Here is a 15,787-nt window from a genome sequence, read left to right as displayed (position 1 = left end):
ATGAAAGGGAAGCTTGGCAAATAATTGAATTGTAAGAAGAATGTGGTATTCATGAACAGGACTATGCCTCTCAAGTGACAAGTATTTCAGTGTCCAGTGCTTAATTCATTGAATCCGCCACCGGATCAACATGCGTTTTCTGGTGGTCATGCATTGCGGATGTCCTTACCATGCGCTGAATCACAGCAAATGTAAATAAACCTGGGGAAGCAAAGACCTGCCCGAGTTGGCCCAGGCATACCAGTGTTGACTAAGGCTACTCAGTGAATATTTAAAAAGAATTATGAGCCTTTTTGGGGATATCAGAATGGACTATCTGATTTGACTGGTTTTTAGCTAGCTAATGTAGTCCCTTCTCGCTGTCGTGTCCCTGGCGTCACCTGTGTTCTGGTGAGTGCAGGGGTATTTTCAGCCCCCCTCCCACTCAAGCCTTCCCCCCTCAGTATATTAGTGTGTGGTGTGAGGGGGGGACAGTCGAGCGGCGTGGTGGGTGGCGCGAGGCCCTGTGGGCATTGAAGTGGGGGGTTTTGAATATCAATTTCAGTGATACGAGAGTACAGCTAGATCCCAAAGTTCTGTAATGCTGAGCATTTTAATTGGGTTCGTCCAAGGGTGCTAGACACGTGTTTTAGCTCCAGGAAGGCCCATAGTTCTCTTCCGAGAAATGAACTTACGAGCTCTGTTTGGCCCTCTTGCAGTTTTGCTGGTGGGAAAATAACCAATCCACCCGATACACGGATTGGTTTTTACAAATCAAATCCTAACCTAGTGTCAGCCTGGTGTGTTGGAAATCGTATGGCAAATAGCCTTCTTCTAAAGGGAGTGCACTCTGTTATTTCCAATTTGTGGAACTGAGAGGTAGACAAAAGTTTGCAGAAGACAACAGGGAAGGCATATACTTTGCTTTTATTACAAGTAGTAAGCGTTTTAAACTGTGCCCCGACAGATTATTGAATAGGTTCAAGAAAGCATAAATCAAGCCGCTCTCGTTTGATTTGATTTCCTCGAATTGTCTGGAGAGGAAACCTTTGATGTTAAACAATAGGCCCAGGTACTAGTCAGCATCTTTGATGGTCTTGTTTATGCACCAACCACCCTTCCAGTTGATCCTTTTGCCAGTGTGTTAGAAGCTGGCTGGCCTTTCGCGATTTATGCTTACATTGTTGGCTGCACAATGGGGAGTCCAGCTGGTGCAGTGTATGTTGCAGGCCAATTCCAGTTTGATCAAATATTCTCTGAGTTTGGAGGGGCACTGTCTGTTGTAGAGGTTGGGGGCCATGTCAGCCACATAGAGATTAAAAGTAGTGGGCAAGGATACAACCCTCTTTAGACGTCTTGTTGGGGAGGGTAGAAGCACAGATAATTGTAGCGTATTTGAAAATCCCATGAAGGTACTACTCCCTTGGCTCAGTCTGATCAGTTCAGAATGGTGGAATTGTGATATTCTTACACAATACCCACATTTGTTGCTTAATTACCTTATGCAACCACCAAACAGCGACAAAGCCAATAGTCCTGGCTGGCCACACCTCCTAGGTGACAGGAAGAGTAACCACATTTGTAGAATGGTAGAAGACTTGTCTGGTCCTCATTGTGGGGTGCATGGAGGACTTTCTCTTGAAGTTATTGGCAGATCAGTTTATGTGACACACAATTGGTTTTGCACACGGCGGGGGGAGGGGCCCTCACATTTTCTACCCGTCTAGTTAGTCACGGGGTATGCACTTGTCAAATTTGTACCTTGTTTAAACCCACAAGGTGAGAAAGTCAAGTCTGGACTTCCGAAAGTGTGGCAATGGCCCACCACTGCTATTTTCAGCAGCAAGTTCACCTGTGCTAAATCTGACTGGGTGGTTTCTTGTGGTGCGAGGCACCATCACTTAATTGTCACCACCGGCGCCTCTGACAGTCTGCCACGAGGTGGCACTGTCTGGCTTTTAGAGAGGACCACTACAAAAGGCACTGAGTAAGTCAAGATCATTGTTGACTATTGCCTTCTGCCCAAGCCATCCTTTTAGCCTTGGGGGGGCCTGGATTGCCTCATTTGTCACACTTTGAGTTCAAGTTAAATAGAGGCTTGTCAGCTCTGTAATTTCGATTGTCACGTTTGCTGCGCTTCAAGGACAGAGGTTGAATGTCTCCTGACAAGTTCTGCTTGCATTTTAGGTTTACATTGGGTTTGGTGATTACATTATCCTATCACTTGCGGTCAGAGATAGTAGATAATCTAGTTGGATAGAGCAGTGCATGATCTGGGACACTTAGCAGTAAGGCAGGCAAACATGAAGCACTTAGATCGTCATCCGGAAGGGGATGCAGATGTGTCAGTTCTGTTTGGACAAATGCTCCATTAGTAGGAGAGCTCCGTGGGTTAAGGCGTGTACGGCAAGGATCTGGGGGTAACCCTCAAAGGTTTGCTTCCTGGGTTTGTAAAGTTGATGAGATGGGCCAAGTTGTGCTGCATAGCACTGTGCATAATCTGGAGGTCACAGTTTTGAATACTAGCACATGTCGTGCATAATCTATATATCACAGATTTGAATACTAGCACATGTCCTATGCACAGTTACTATTAGGTTCTGATTCCTCTACTCCGGCACAACATCACATATAATGTACATTCAGGACACATGTTACACGTTCCACCGACCCCGATGAGAGGTAACCACACATCTTCAGTGATGTCAATCATTACGGGTCAAGAGGGGCGAGTAGGGGTTGCAACAAGACACCTGCAGCAGGGAGTGCCGCCAGGCGGCAAGGAGTTGGTGAGTAAATAGGACTGGAAGGTCCCGCTCGGTGCCTGCCACCTGGCCACTGCAGGTTGTTTATGGTGATCTCTAAGGGCTTAGGAGGGGTCATGGCAAAGTAACCCTGGGCTGATTCACATGCGGGGTGTGGTGGTGGAAGTCCCTACCTCATTTCACTGGATCACTCCGTGTTGGGTCTATCTAACGATCATCTCATTTGGCTTTAAGTTTACAGCCTCTCTTGATTTGCCATACTGTGAGTAGGTTAGCCATGAACTTTAATAAAGTGCTGCAATGGCCCACTAATGCTATAGTACAGCATCTAGTTTACCGGTGCTATATTGGACCATCATTAGCACCAGCAGCTGCTCACATGGGTAACAATAAAGCTTCCTTTTATTTAGCCTGGGATTGGGGCTGGCAATGTCATCAAACTTTGTGGCCAGAAACAGAATAGGCAAAGACATATCTGTGATTGGGCACATTTTGCCGCTCTATAGCCTGGCTGGCAACCATGCAGGTTGTGGAAGTTGTCATCCAACAAGTGTTCCACGCCCAAAGATTGGGGAAACTCTGGGTTAAAGCACAAATGGGCTACAAAGTATTAAAGAACATTTGGCATTCTCAGTATTTAATAAAGGGCAGGTATTTTTACATATGGTTTCCCTCCTGTTCACACTGTCTTGTCTGCTCCCTGGTATACTAGCAGACGTTTGGAATTTGTCATAATGAGAATTAAATGCCAATAAAATATGGTTAAAAAAAAAAAACTAGCAGAAGTTTGGGAGGGCAAGGCGTCACCTAGGGTGGTAACTGGCGTAATTCGATGGACATGCTCCAACAAGTGCTATACACTGATAACTGGGTGAGAGGAAGTAAGGCGGGCTTGATTACTCTTACTTCTACCCGCATTGGCACATCTTATCAGGAGTTGCTTGTCAAAGGTAGTGTTCTTCAGTGTTAGACCCGGCCTCGTGGCATGGCCATCCCTGTCCCCGCACCACATATCCTGACCCATGCACCTCATGCAGCCCCCGAGTACACGGCCTAGCCGATCCCTCCCACCAGAACACACACACACCCGACCCGGACTTCCCCATCCGTGGCCTTCCTCCTTTCGGCCACACCGGGCCCGCGTGCCAACTTCATGCACCAAGATGGCCGCCCGGCCCCAGCGCGACCCTGGCCTAGAGGCGCCACTCCGGCTGGAGGACACCGCGCTCCCATTGGGATGAGAGAGGGAGGAGCAGTTTCCATCGCACCTCTGAGCTCCCCTGGGAAGGTGGGTTTCGATCGGCCCTCCGGCCTCCCCGAGGGCTGGCTCCACGCCTGCTGGGTGTCTGGGACTCTTCCCGACCTGGCCCTGAAAGGATCAAAAGACACTGGCAGGAAACCCCGACAAGCGACCCCCAGGTGACAAGACCCCTGACTGCACAGACTGCGGACATCAAAGAGGGGTCGACCTATAACAAGGAGTGCTCTGGGACTATCCGTCAGATTCGCCTTTGGAAACACCTGAGCCCTGCTGAGTGACTCGCGGCTCCCTGAAGATCGTAAGACCTCCGAACTTGTGCTTGAGCCCTGCTGAGTGACTCGCGGCTCCCTGAAGATCGTAAGACCTCTGAACTTGTGCTTGAGCCCTGCTGAGTGACTCGCGGCTCCCACCGACTCTCCTGGTCCCACCGGACCCCGATGACGACAAGCGTATCCCCCAGCTCGAGGATTGTGAGCTGTGCGCCGGGTACGCCCCTGCATTTGATCCATAACCACAAAGACTGTCCCGCTACCTCCTACCCCTTCCCGAGACTCTGTGAGCCCATGCTCTACTTGTATATACTTGCCGTGCTGATCATAAAGATCCTACGACTCCGATTTGATAAAGATTTGTTCTTAAGAACCCACGGTGTGGCGTCTCTTTGTCGTGTGGTGCCGAGTGTGCGATCCTAGATACGAGATTCCTCCCTTGAGGAGTCTCCCGCCAGTGCCCGGCTACGATACCGCGAGGGTTGGTCTCAGGCTAGTCAGGGCCCCCTCCGGGCTCCTCTGAGGTCGCCTTCTAACATTGGTGGCAAGCGACGGGATTCGGGCCCATAATCTAGAGATCGTACCTTGAACGGCTGACGCACCACCGACAAAGATGGCAGAAGGAAACGCCATGATTCTCACAGAAAACGACACCAGTACCGTGTTCCAGGCGGAACAACTAGAAGAGTACACACACAGAGAACTGAAGCAATTCTGCAAAGAACTAAAAATCGCTACCACTGGTCTCAACACCAAAGAAGATATGCAGAAGGCACTAAAAGCTTGGGTGGATTCTGGAGCCCCCCGCCCAGAAGGAGCGGTGGAGCTCCACGACGAAGCTGGACCCTCCCAAGGAGAACGCAGCAGCAACCAGGTGCGAAGCTTCGTACCAGACGGGGGCCTATCCCCGGAGGAACTCGCAGACAGGGAGAGAAGTCGCCATCACGAACTCGAATTGGCCAAACTTAAAATCGAGGGCGAGTTGAAATTAGCGGAGAAAAAGCTAGCAGTGGAACAGATGCGAGTACAAGGCGAGCTAGAAGAGAAGAAACTCCAACAGGAACACGAAGGAAGGAGACTTCAACTGGAGCACGAACGCAGCTTGAAGGAAATCGAGCTCAAAGCAAAAAGCGAAGAAGCACGGCCCCCGGGAAACCGAGGGGCGGACTCCTCGGGGGAGCAGAAGGTCCACATTCCCAAGGATGTGGTCAAAAAATATTACAAAAACGATGACATCCAACAGTGGTTCAGGGCATACGAGGTCGCCATGACCTCCCATCGGGTCCCGCAGAAGGATTGGGGGGACGATTTCTGAGCGAAGGGAGAGACACCCTGCTCGACCTACCAACCTCCATGCAGACCTCCTACAACCACATGAAAGACGCCCTCCTCACAATGTACGGCCTCACCCCGGAGATGTACCGCCAGTGGTTCCGGGACTGCAGGAAGATCCCGGGCACCACCTGGGTGGAGTATGTAAACTTCTTCAGCCGTGCATTCGATGGGTGGATCAAGGGCAGCAAGGTAACCACCCTAGAGGAACTAACCGACCTCATGTTGTGGGAACACCTGGCTGCGAACTGCTTTGTGGAACTACGCCAGCATCTGCTCGACAGCAAGCTCACAGATCCGAGAAAGCTGGCTGTCGAGGCGGATCGCTGGACCAACACCCGAGTCTCCCGGGGCCCCGTAGGGGAGTACCCCCGAGCCAGTCAGGGACCACCCCGCCAGAGAGGGGGGGGGGAACTAGGGAGGGCAGAGAGAGTCCCAGTTCAGTCCCCCGAAAAACCAACCTCCGCCTTTCCCGGCGCCCCCACCAGCTGTATCCGGCCCACCCATGAGGCGGGGGCACCGGGTGACCATCACTTGTTTCCGTTGTCAGAAGCCCGGCATTACGCCAACGACCCTGAATGCCCCATGGCCCCACACATCACCCCGACAACACCCCCCGCTAGACAGATAGCCAATGTAGCACTGGGGGAGGAGGTTGAGGAGACCGTAGAGTGGGAACCCGCCGCCATGGCCCTAGCATCATTAGGAGATAGAGAAATGGTCCCTGGAAGCCTCCTGCCCTCCAACACGAAGAAATATGGGCAGCTCGTAATAATCAATGGCCACCAAGTAGAGGCCCTTCGTGACACCGGGGCCAGCATCACCGGTGTCCTCAGTCATTTAGTCAACGAAGATCGGGTCCTCCCCAACGTCTTTTGCCCGGTGATTTCCGCTGACAATACGGAAAGTCTGTGTAGGGTAGCCCTGGTGCCTTTTGAATGGGGAGGGGTGGTCGGTAAACTGAAAGTCGCAGTGAGAACCTCCCAGCCAGTCGACTGTCTCCTGGGGAACGACCTGGAAAGTTCCCCCTGGAAACAAGTCAAGCGCAAGACCCACCTAGGGATGATGGGTGTCCCTGAGTGGGTGTGCGCCACCACCCGATCTATGGCAGCCCGACTGACCCCCCTTGGGGAAGTCGAAGGCGCCCCGAACACCGAAGACAGGATGGTCCCGCCGAGGGTCCCCACGTCCCCCCACAAGGAGGGTTGGTCGCCAGCGACGAACCCCCACCTTCCGACTCCGCACAGGTCACTGAGTTAGGCAATCTGCCCGAGTTGGCCCAGTGGCGCCACGAGGGGGGCCCCTCCCGAGAGGAGTTCTGCCAGGAGCAAGCTACCTGTCCTTCCCTGGTCGGGCCCCGGCAACAAGCAGCGGCCCAGGCCGCGGGCGACCAAACTGGAACGCACCGGGTGTATTGGGAACATGACCTTTTGTACAGCGAGCAGAAGTCGGTGGAGCTAGGATCCACCCGGGTGCTGGTGGTACCCCTACGCTTCCGAGACCTCCTCCTGGGCTTGGCCCACGACGTCCCCCTCGCAGGCCACTTGGGCCAGGACAAAACCTACAGTCGCCTCGTGACTCACTTCTACTGGCCCAGAATGAAAGCGGATGTAGAAGCCCACTGCAAGTCCTGTCCCACGTGCCAGGCTAGTGGGAAGAGCGGAGGAAAGCACAAGGCTCCCCTCCAACCCTTCCCTGTCGTCAGTACCCCTTTTGAACGGGTCGGGATCGACATCGTGGGGCCCCTGGACCCCCCAACCTCCCAAGGTCACCGCTTTATCCGCATCCTGATGGATCATGCCACCCGATACCCTGAGGCCATACCCCTGCGCACCGTCACAGCCCCCGTGGTGGGCCGGGCGTTGATGGGAATCTTTTACCGTATGGGTTTTCCCTGCGAGGTTGTGAGCGATCGCGGAACGGACTTCATCTCCAAATACATGACGTCCCTGTGGCAACAATGTGGAGTGTCCTATAAGTTCACCACCCCGTACCACCCCCAAGGAAATGGCCTGGTAGAGCGGTTTAACCGGACTCTGAAGGGGATGATCGCGGGCCTAGAAGAGCCCCTCCGGCGTAAGTGGGACGTCCTGCTCCCCTGCCTTCTGTTCGCCTACCGGGAAGTCCCCCAGAAATCCTTGGGGTTCAGCCCCTTCGAGTTACTCTACGGGCACCCCGTCCGGGGGCCCCTCAGCCTGGTCAAGGAAGGGTGGGAGGCGGCGCCCAGAGGCCCCCCCCGAGATGTGTTCCGATACGTCCTGACCCTCCGAAACCAGACTAGGAAGTTCCGAGAGCTGGCCGAGGCCAACCTGGAGGCGAGCCAGGAAGAGATGAAGCGCTGGTACTACCAGAACGCCACTCTGGTCGAGTTCCAGCCGGGCCAGCAGGTATGGGTCATGGCCCCCGTGAAACCTTGCGCCCTCCAGGATAAATGGACCGGGCCCTTCAAAGTCGTTGAGCGGAAGAGCCAGGTCACGTACTTGGTGGACGTCCAGTCCCACCGGGACCCCCTCCGGGTCCTTCACGTGAACCGCCTCAAGCCTCACATTGTGCGGACGGAACTGAGCCTCCTGCTGGCCACCGATGACGGGGCCGAAGAGGAGTCGGATCCCCTCCCTGATCTCCTGTGTACCAAAGAGACGGATGGCTCTGTAGAAGGCGTGAACCTCTCCCCATCCCTCACTTCCCAGCAACGTGAGGATTGCCGCCAGCTCCTAGGGCAGTTTTCCGACCTATTCTCTCTGGTCCCCCAAGTCACCAACTGGTGTGTCCATGACGTGGACACCGGAGACAGCCCACTGGTGAAACACCGAGCCTACCGTGTCCCTGATCGAGTCCGGTCCTGCATTCAGGCCGAGGTCTCGAAGATGTTGACCTTGGGAGTGATCGAACCCTCAGACAGTCCCTGGGCCAGCCCCGTGGTCCTGGTCCGGAAAGCAGCTGCCCCCGGTGTCGCCCCAGAGCTCCGCTTCTGCGTGGACTACCGGGGACTCAATGAAGTCACCCGAGCCGATGACCACCCCATTCCCCGAGCCGACGAGCTCATTGACCGACTCGGGGCTGCTCGGTTCCTCAGCACATTCGATCTCACCTGCGGCTATTGGCAAATTGCGCTCACAGAAGGAGCCAAGGAGTGGTCCGCCTTCTCCACCCCGGATGGGCACTATCGCTTTCGCGTGATGCCCTTCGGGATGAAAAATGCCCCGGCCACCTTTCAGCGACTGGTAAATAGAGTCCTGGCCGGGCTGGAACAGTTCAGCGCTGCCTATCTAGACGATATCGCAGTTCTCAGTGCCGAATGGAGTGAGCACCTCCAGCACCTCCGGAGGGTGCTAACCGCCCTCGGCCAAGCAGGCCTCACCGTGAAAGCCAGCAAGTGCCAGATTGGACAAGGTTCGGTAGTCTACCTGGGGCACCAGGTCGGAAGCGGCCAGGTCACCCCTCTACAGCCCAAGATCGACGCCATCCTAGCCTGGGAACCACCCACTACCCAAACAGAGGTCCGAGCCTTTCTGGGCCTCACGGGCTACTACCGGAGATTCATCCGGGGGTACGGCAGCCTGGTCGGTCCCCTCACGGAACTCACGTCCAAGAAACAACCCAAGAAAGTGCAGTGGACCTCTGCCTGCCAAGAGGCGTTCGATGCCCTGAAAGCGGCCATGTGCACTGCCCCCGTCCTCCAGGCCCCCGACTACTCCAAGGAGTTTGTGGTGCAAACGGACGCCTCCGAGCATGGGATTGGGGCCGTCCTGTCCCTGGTGAATGACCAAGGCCTAGACCAGCCCGTAGCCTTCCTCAGCCGAAGGCTGTTGACCAGAGAACAGAGATGGAGCACCATCGAGCGCGAGGCGTTCGCCGTAGTCTGGGCCCTCAAGAAGTTACGCCCTTATCTGTTCGGCACCCATTTCAAAGTTCAAACCGACCATCGCCCCTTGCGATGGCTCATGCAGATGCGAGGAGAAAACCCCAAACTACTGCGGTGGTCAATCTCCCTCCAGGGGATGGATTTCACTGTGGAACATCGCCCTGGTACTGACCACACCAACGCCGATGGCCTCTCCCGGTTCTTCCGCCTCAGCGAAGAGAACCCCCAAGACGATGGGTAGTTCTCTCCGGCTTTCAGCTGGGGGGGACGCGTGTTAGACACGGCCTCGTGGCATGGCCATCCCTGTCCCCGCACCACATATCCTGACCCATGCACCTCATGCAGCCCCCGAGTACACGGCCTAGCCGATCCCTCCCACCAGAACACACACACACCCGACCCGGACTTCCCCGTCCGTGGCCTTCCTCCTTTCGGCCACACCGGGCCCGCGTGCCCACTTCATGCACCAAGGTGGCCGCCCGGCCCCAGTGCGACCCTGGCCTAGAGGCGCCACTCCGGCTGGAGGACACCGCGCTCCCATTGGGATGAGAGAGGGAGGAGCAGTTTCCATCGCACCTCTGAGCTCCCCTGGGAAGGTGGGTTTCGATCGGCCCTCCGGCCTCCCCGAGGGCTGGCTCCACGCCTGCTGGGTGTCTGGGACTCCTCCCGACCTGGCCCTGAAAGGATCAAAAGACACTGGCAGGAAACCCCGACAAGCGACCCCCAGGTGACAAGACCCCTGCCTGCACAGACTCCGGACATCAAAGAGGGGTCGACCTATAACAAGGGGTGCTCGGGGACTATCCGGCAGATTCGCCTTTGGAAACACCTGAGCCCTGCTGAGTGACTCGCGGCTCCCTGAAGATCGTAAGACCTCCGAACTTGTGCTTGAGCCCTGCTGAGTGACTCGCGGCTCCCTGAAGATCGTAAGACCTCCGAACTTGTGCTTGAGCCCTGCTGAGTGACTCGCGGCTCCCACCGACTCTCCTGGTCCCGCCGGACCCCGACGACGACAAGCGTATCCCCCAGCTCGAGGATTGTGAGGTGTGCGCCGGTTACGCCCCTGCATTTGATCCATAACCACAAAGACTGTCCCGCTACCTCCTACCCCTTCCCGAGACTCTGTGAGCCCGTGCTCTACTTGTATATACTTGCCGTGCTGATCATAAAGATCCTACGACTCCGATTTGATAAAGATTTGTTCTTAAGAACCCACGGTGTGGCGTCTCTTTGTCGTGTGGTGCCGAGTGTGCGATCCTAGATACGAGATTCCTCCCTTGAGGAGTCTCCCGCCAGTGCCCGGCTACGATACCGCGAGGGTTGGTCTCAGGCTAGTCAGGGCCCCCTCCGGGCTCCTCTGAGGTCGCCTTCTAACATTCAGCCAGGCAAGGTTAACATCTAGCCAACACCATACTAATTGTTTTAAGTCATCCTGGGTGCATATACACTCACTGGGGTAAGGACACCAGTGTGGCAACACCACACCGGCTGGCAGTTGTCATTATACTGTATGGGGGGTCAGGTCAATCCTACTAGGTCTATCCTTTTTTGGGCAGCACTGAAGAGCTGGGCGAGGCGAGTGCCCCGGATACTGGGTCCCCTTTCGAGTTTCAGACTCAGTAGGACATGCTTGCAGGTGGGGCAATGGGGATCCCAAGGCGTTAAAGGGTACACCTGGGTGTAAGCCACCCTGGGGAGGGGTAGTGTTATTGTGAAGGCACTGGAACAGCTTCTGTAGAAGCAGCAGCACAGGCGGGGGGGGGGTTGTCTACCCTCTCATCACTATGGTCTGACACCTGGGAGGCAATGATTTGACTTTCCAGGGTAGGAGGGTCCTGCTGCCAGAATTGAATTCCTCCTAGTATAAGTTATGCAACCATTAGTGGGCATGTGAGTTTGATGGTCAGAGATACCCTAATGTAGTATGGGAGGGGCCCGGCCAGAGGTTGCCATGGAAAACTTATGCAGGAGAGTTAAGAGTGCCAGGTGTAGATGCCCTGAACAGAGGGGTTTTGGTTTTATCAGGCATGGCCGGCTGCATGCCAAAGTCCACAGGGAGTTTAAAAAGGATGGAGGCACCTGTCGAGAAGGGGCATGCTGGCCTCTGGTCCAGTATGGGCTTGGACTTGTTTTGGCTGGACCTAGGAGAGGCCCGGGAATCAGCAGGATGTAGGTAAAGATGCCTACCTTGGTGGGGGGCCCTGGTTGTGACGGTGGCCACACCCAGAGATGTGGAGGAGTTACAGGGCGATCCACAGGCTGTAAGGTACAGAGGAGTACCCTCTGCAGGAGCACAACAAGGGTGCAAAGGCCAAAAATCCCCAGGGATGTCATCGCGTTGTCCCCTGGAAGAGCGACGGCGCCCCACTAGTCCTACGGGCGGTTGCGGACCTGAGCAACCCGGAGTTGCCTGAAAACTCTCCGCCCCTTTGGGGCATGAGTAAGGGGGTGGACTGGTGGTCCACCGGTGGGAGGGATTAGCCCCTCCCCCCCAAAATTGGTAGCACCGATTGGCCAAGGTGTAATTTGGATCATCAGGTGGGCAGGCGGCGGAGGGGTTGCCTGCCCTTGGATCGCCCGTAAGATAACCCACCATGTTGGCATATTGATTATGCAAATAAACTTGCAGCAATATTCTCCACAAACAAGGTGTGGTGTGGTTTATTTTCAAATAATATTGCTGTATATATTGCTGAATGTGGAATGGGTAGTGTTGCCGATATTGGCACTATGCTGGCTGCCCGTGGTCCACGAAGGGGACCCTCATAAGAGGGCGGCTGCCTCAGTGCCACATGAGGGCACTTAAGACAGTCTAGTGGTAGGACCCCCCCCCTTGAGGGGTCCGTGCATCGTCACTTCCGGTAGTGGGTGGGCAGGGATGAGGTATAAGGGCCTCTCCCCGCTCACCTGGCGGCCTCTTTGCCGCTGCCCTTGACGCCGTTTCCCTCCCTACCGCTTACCCGGAGTAAGGGCAAGGGTGGGGGGAGAAGTGTTCTAACTTGTTATTTTGTGCTGCAGGAGGACTTACAGGGCGATCCAGAGGCTGTAAGCTACAGAGGGGTACCCTTTGCAGGAGCTCAACTAGGGTGCAAAGGCCACAAATCCCCAGGGATGTCCATGTGTTGTCCCCTGGAAGAGCGACGGCGCCCCGCTAGTCCTACGGATGGTTGTGGACCTCAGCAACCGGGGGTTGCCTGGAAATGCTCTGCCCCTTTGGGGGCATGAGTAAGGGAGTGGACTGGTGGTTCACCGGTGGGAGGGGTTAGCCCCTCCCCCCAAAATTGGTAAGCACCGATTAGCAACGGCCACGGTGTAATTTGGCTCATCAAGTGGGCAGGCGGGGGAGGGGTTGCCTGCCCTTGGATCGCCCATAAGATAACCCACCATGTTGGCATATTGGTTATGCAAATAAACCTGCAGCAAATTTCTCCACAAACAAGGTGTCGTATGGTTTATTTCCAAATAATATTGTATATATTGCTGTATGTGGGGTGGGGAGTGTTGCCGATATTGGCACTATAGAGCATGATACCCCAAAAGGTTTTACTAGTTCTTTGTATATGCAGAAGTGCTTTGATACATAAAGGTGCTAGTTCCGTGAATCACCTCTGTCCTCTTGTGGCCACTTGGTAAATTACTTGCTTAATGTTACAGCCTTGATACTTCCCCAATGTTGACTTACAAAGGAAAATAGATAAAAAAAGATTAACAGGAAAGCGGAGTGGGGGAGGGGTCATTTTGTTTACTAACAAAAGACACACATTGGTTTTCATTGATTATTTTTCAAAATGGTTGTATTTTAGTTTTACCTCTATTCCCAACAGTGATGCTATAATTAAAAAAATTCAAATAATTGTTGATGTAGAAGGAGCACTCAAAGACATTTTTACAGACAATGGCACCCACTTCACATCAGTGTGCACAACGGACTTCATTGAGGGTTTTCACATTGCTCATCTCAGAATTGCGCTTTACTCACCTTCTGCCAGTGATTTGGTTGAACGCATGAATGAGTTCTTAAAGAGGGTGTGTAAACAGCCTTGATCATGGGTCTTGAGGTCAAAACTTTTCTCAGGGATAAAGTTTGTTCAAATCTAGTTACTCCACACAGTACAACAAATATGTCCCCATTTATGATATTACGCAAAAGATTTCCAAGGGCTTCAGTTTGTCCTGGCTGGGTGAGAGAGGTAAGCAAAAGGAGCACGCCTGACTTGCTGACTATTGAATCCAGAGTTGAAGCAAGGCAAAATCATTCAACTGACAGTCAAGGTTCATCTCAGATTGATAATGCAAATGAGTTGTTACCTACACAAAGGCAACCTGATACATTGTTCCCAAACAATGTAATGATTGCATTACGTCCCATAACACCAGGGTTGTACGCAATATGCCTTCTAAAGTGAAAGGCTACTATATGTCTTACAAAAATATTATTGATGTAGAGATGTAAATATTGTATTGTTATGCGTATTTTAGATATTTGTATTTTATATTGCTTTCATCCAAATTATTTAGCTTTGTTTTTTCCAAAAGAGGAGGTGTTGTACCATAAGACATTGCAGTAATGTATGGAGTGCCCAGTACCTTTAAAAACTTATCAGCAAGCAAGCTCCTGCTTGCAGAGCAAGCTCAGTTGTCAAAAGTAAATGCATTCCAGTTGCTATGTTTCCTTTTAGGTTACTGCTATATGGTCCTCGCTGTTGTACCGCATCAGTTGCTCAGTCTTCGTTGAGAGTCTGATGCATGAGGACAGGCTGCGTGTGGTCTCTTTATTTATTACCTTGTACTTCACAAAATAAATGCTGTACTTATCTGCGCTTGGCTCCCGAAGTATCTAGTTAATATGAATGTAAGCTGTGTAAGGCTAAAAGACATCAAATCAAAATGACGGTAAGGAAGCTATGCTGCAGCGGGGGACATACAGAAGAAGGGGAAGGAAAGCAATTGAAAAAGAAGCAAGAAAATGAGATTGACAAAGGTATTGGATTGACACAAAGACTAGTGTGAGCATTATCACTGTCCATAATACGTTGCCTACAATAACAGTGAAAAGCTGTCAGTATACATGATCATCTAAAATCACCATTCATGAAGAAATAATGCTCATCTAATTTCGGACCAGTAGGAAATAACACAGGACAGAATATATGACTCAATAAAAGAATGCAAATCAGAGTCTCTGCTGGTGGAACTAATAACTCTCAGGTTCCATGTAGTTAATTCTAATAAGCTTTAGTGTAATTGTAGGGTTATTGTCTATGAGAGTCTGTTCCAATATAAAGATTTTATGCAGTGAGAAAATAGTGTCCATTAATCTCAGTGCTGTGAAGAAGTGATGCCCATCGAATTATGTGCCACTGAATAATATTGCTCATTGGTTTCTGTACCACAAGAAATTAGTGCCTAGCCTATCACGTTATGTGCCATGAATCAGGCGATAGATGCTACCTTCGTATTTTACGCACAACCCTACAAGGATAAGAACATGTTACGCCTCTGCACCAATCACTCTCACAATGTGATGAGAGGATAGATAAAGCATACTCTTTAAAAATAAGAAAGCGAACATAAGTCGAAATGCGACCTCATCAGGGAGGCACTAACTTACCTGCTTATTTCCTCAACTAGGGGATGGTGAGCGGCAGGGACTGTGGAATGCTATTGATGACTTCAAGTGTAAATAAGATTTGGGATTAGGGCCAGACTGGGAATGCAAAATGATCCTGGCAATTGAGTTGGGCCAGCCGTGGGGAGGGGGGTTGCACGTAGAAAAAGAGCTGCTTTTGGTACAGGGGGCTGATATTGCAGCACTGCTGCAAAACCGGCTCCCTGTGCCAAAATACGGTCCCCGCCCTTCCGGCCCACCGGGAAAATGCCCAGTGCCCGCTACGGCCAGTCCGGCCCTGGTGGGGATGATATTAGTGGATGTGGTGTGGCAAGGACTTTTGAGATAGATGGGGAGTGGCAAGATTCTGTGGAATGCTATTAGTGGATGGAGTCTGACAAGGATCTGTGCATGTCTGTGGGTGGCTGGAGTGTGGCAAAGTCCTGTGGAATGCTATTGGTGGATGGGGAATGGTAAGGAGCTATGAATGCTGACAGAGGAGTATTGACAGGCTATTCAGAATAATACAGGTAGATGGAGTTGACCGGGAATTGGTGGCACTGGTGTTGGATAATGATTACAAGTCTACTTTTTTGGGGGGGGGGGGCAGTTAATGGATAGACATTGGCAAGGAGTTGAGAAGCATAAAAGTGATGGCACTGTACCTTCCACTTTTCTTCTGTGGGATCTGCCACAGCAAGGCACTCA

At 52.7% G+C, this 15,787-nt stretch overlaps 1 protein-coding gene across 1 annotated transcript in view; it reads right to left on the bottom strand.

Moving 5' to 3' along the window:
* LOC146811698 (zinc-binding protein A33-like) overlaps positions 1 to 15,787 on the bottom strand; it is a 224,854-nt gene that overhangs the window by 149,109 nt on the left and 59,958 nt on the right. The gene's annotated exons all lie outside the window — the stretch shown is intronic.

This window comes from Triturus cristatus, chromosome 7, assembly GCF_964204655.1.
Source record: "Triturus cristatus chromosome 7, aTriCri1.1, whole genome shotgun sequence".
NCBI lineage: Eukaryota > Metazoa > Chordata > Amphibia > Caudata > Salamandridae > Triturus > Triturus cristatus.
Note: the sequence above shows the minus strand (reverse complement) of the source record. Positions and strands in the feature narration are given on the sequence as shown.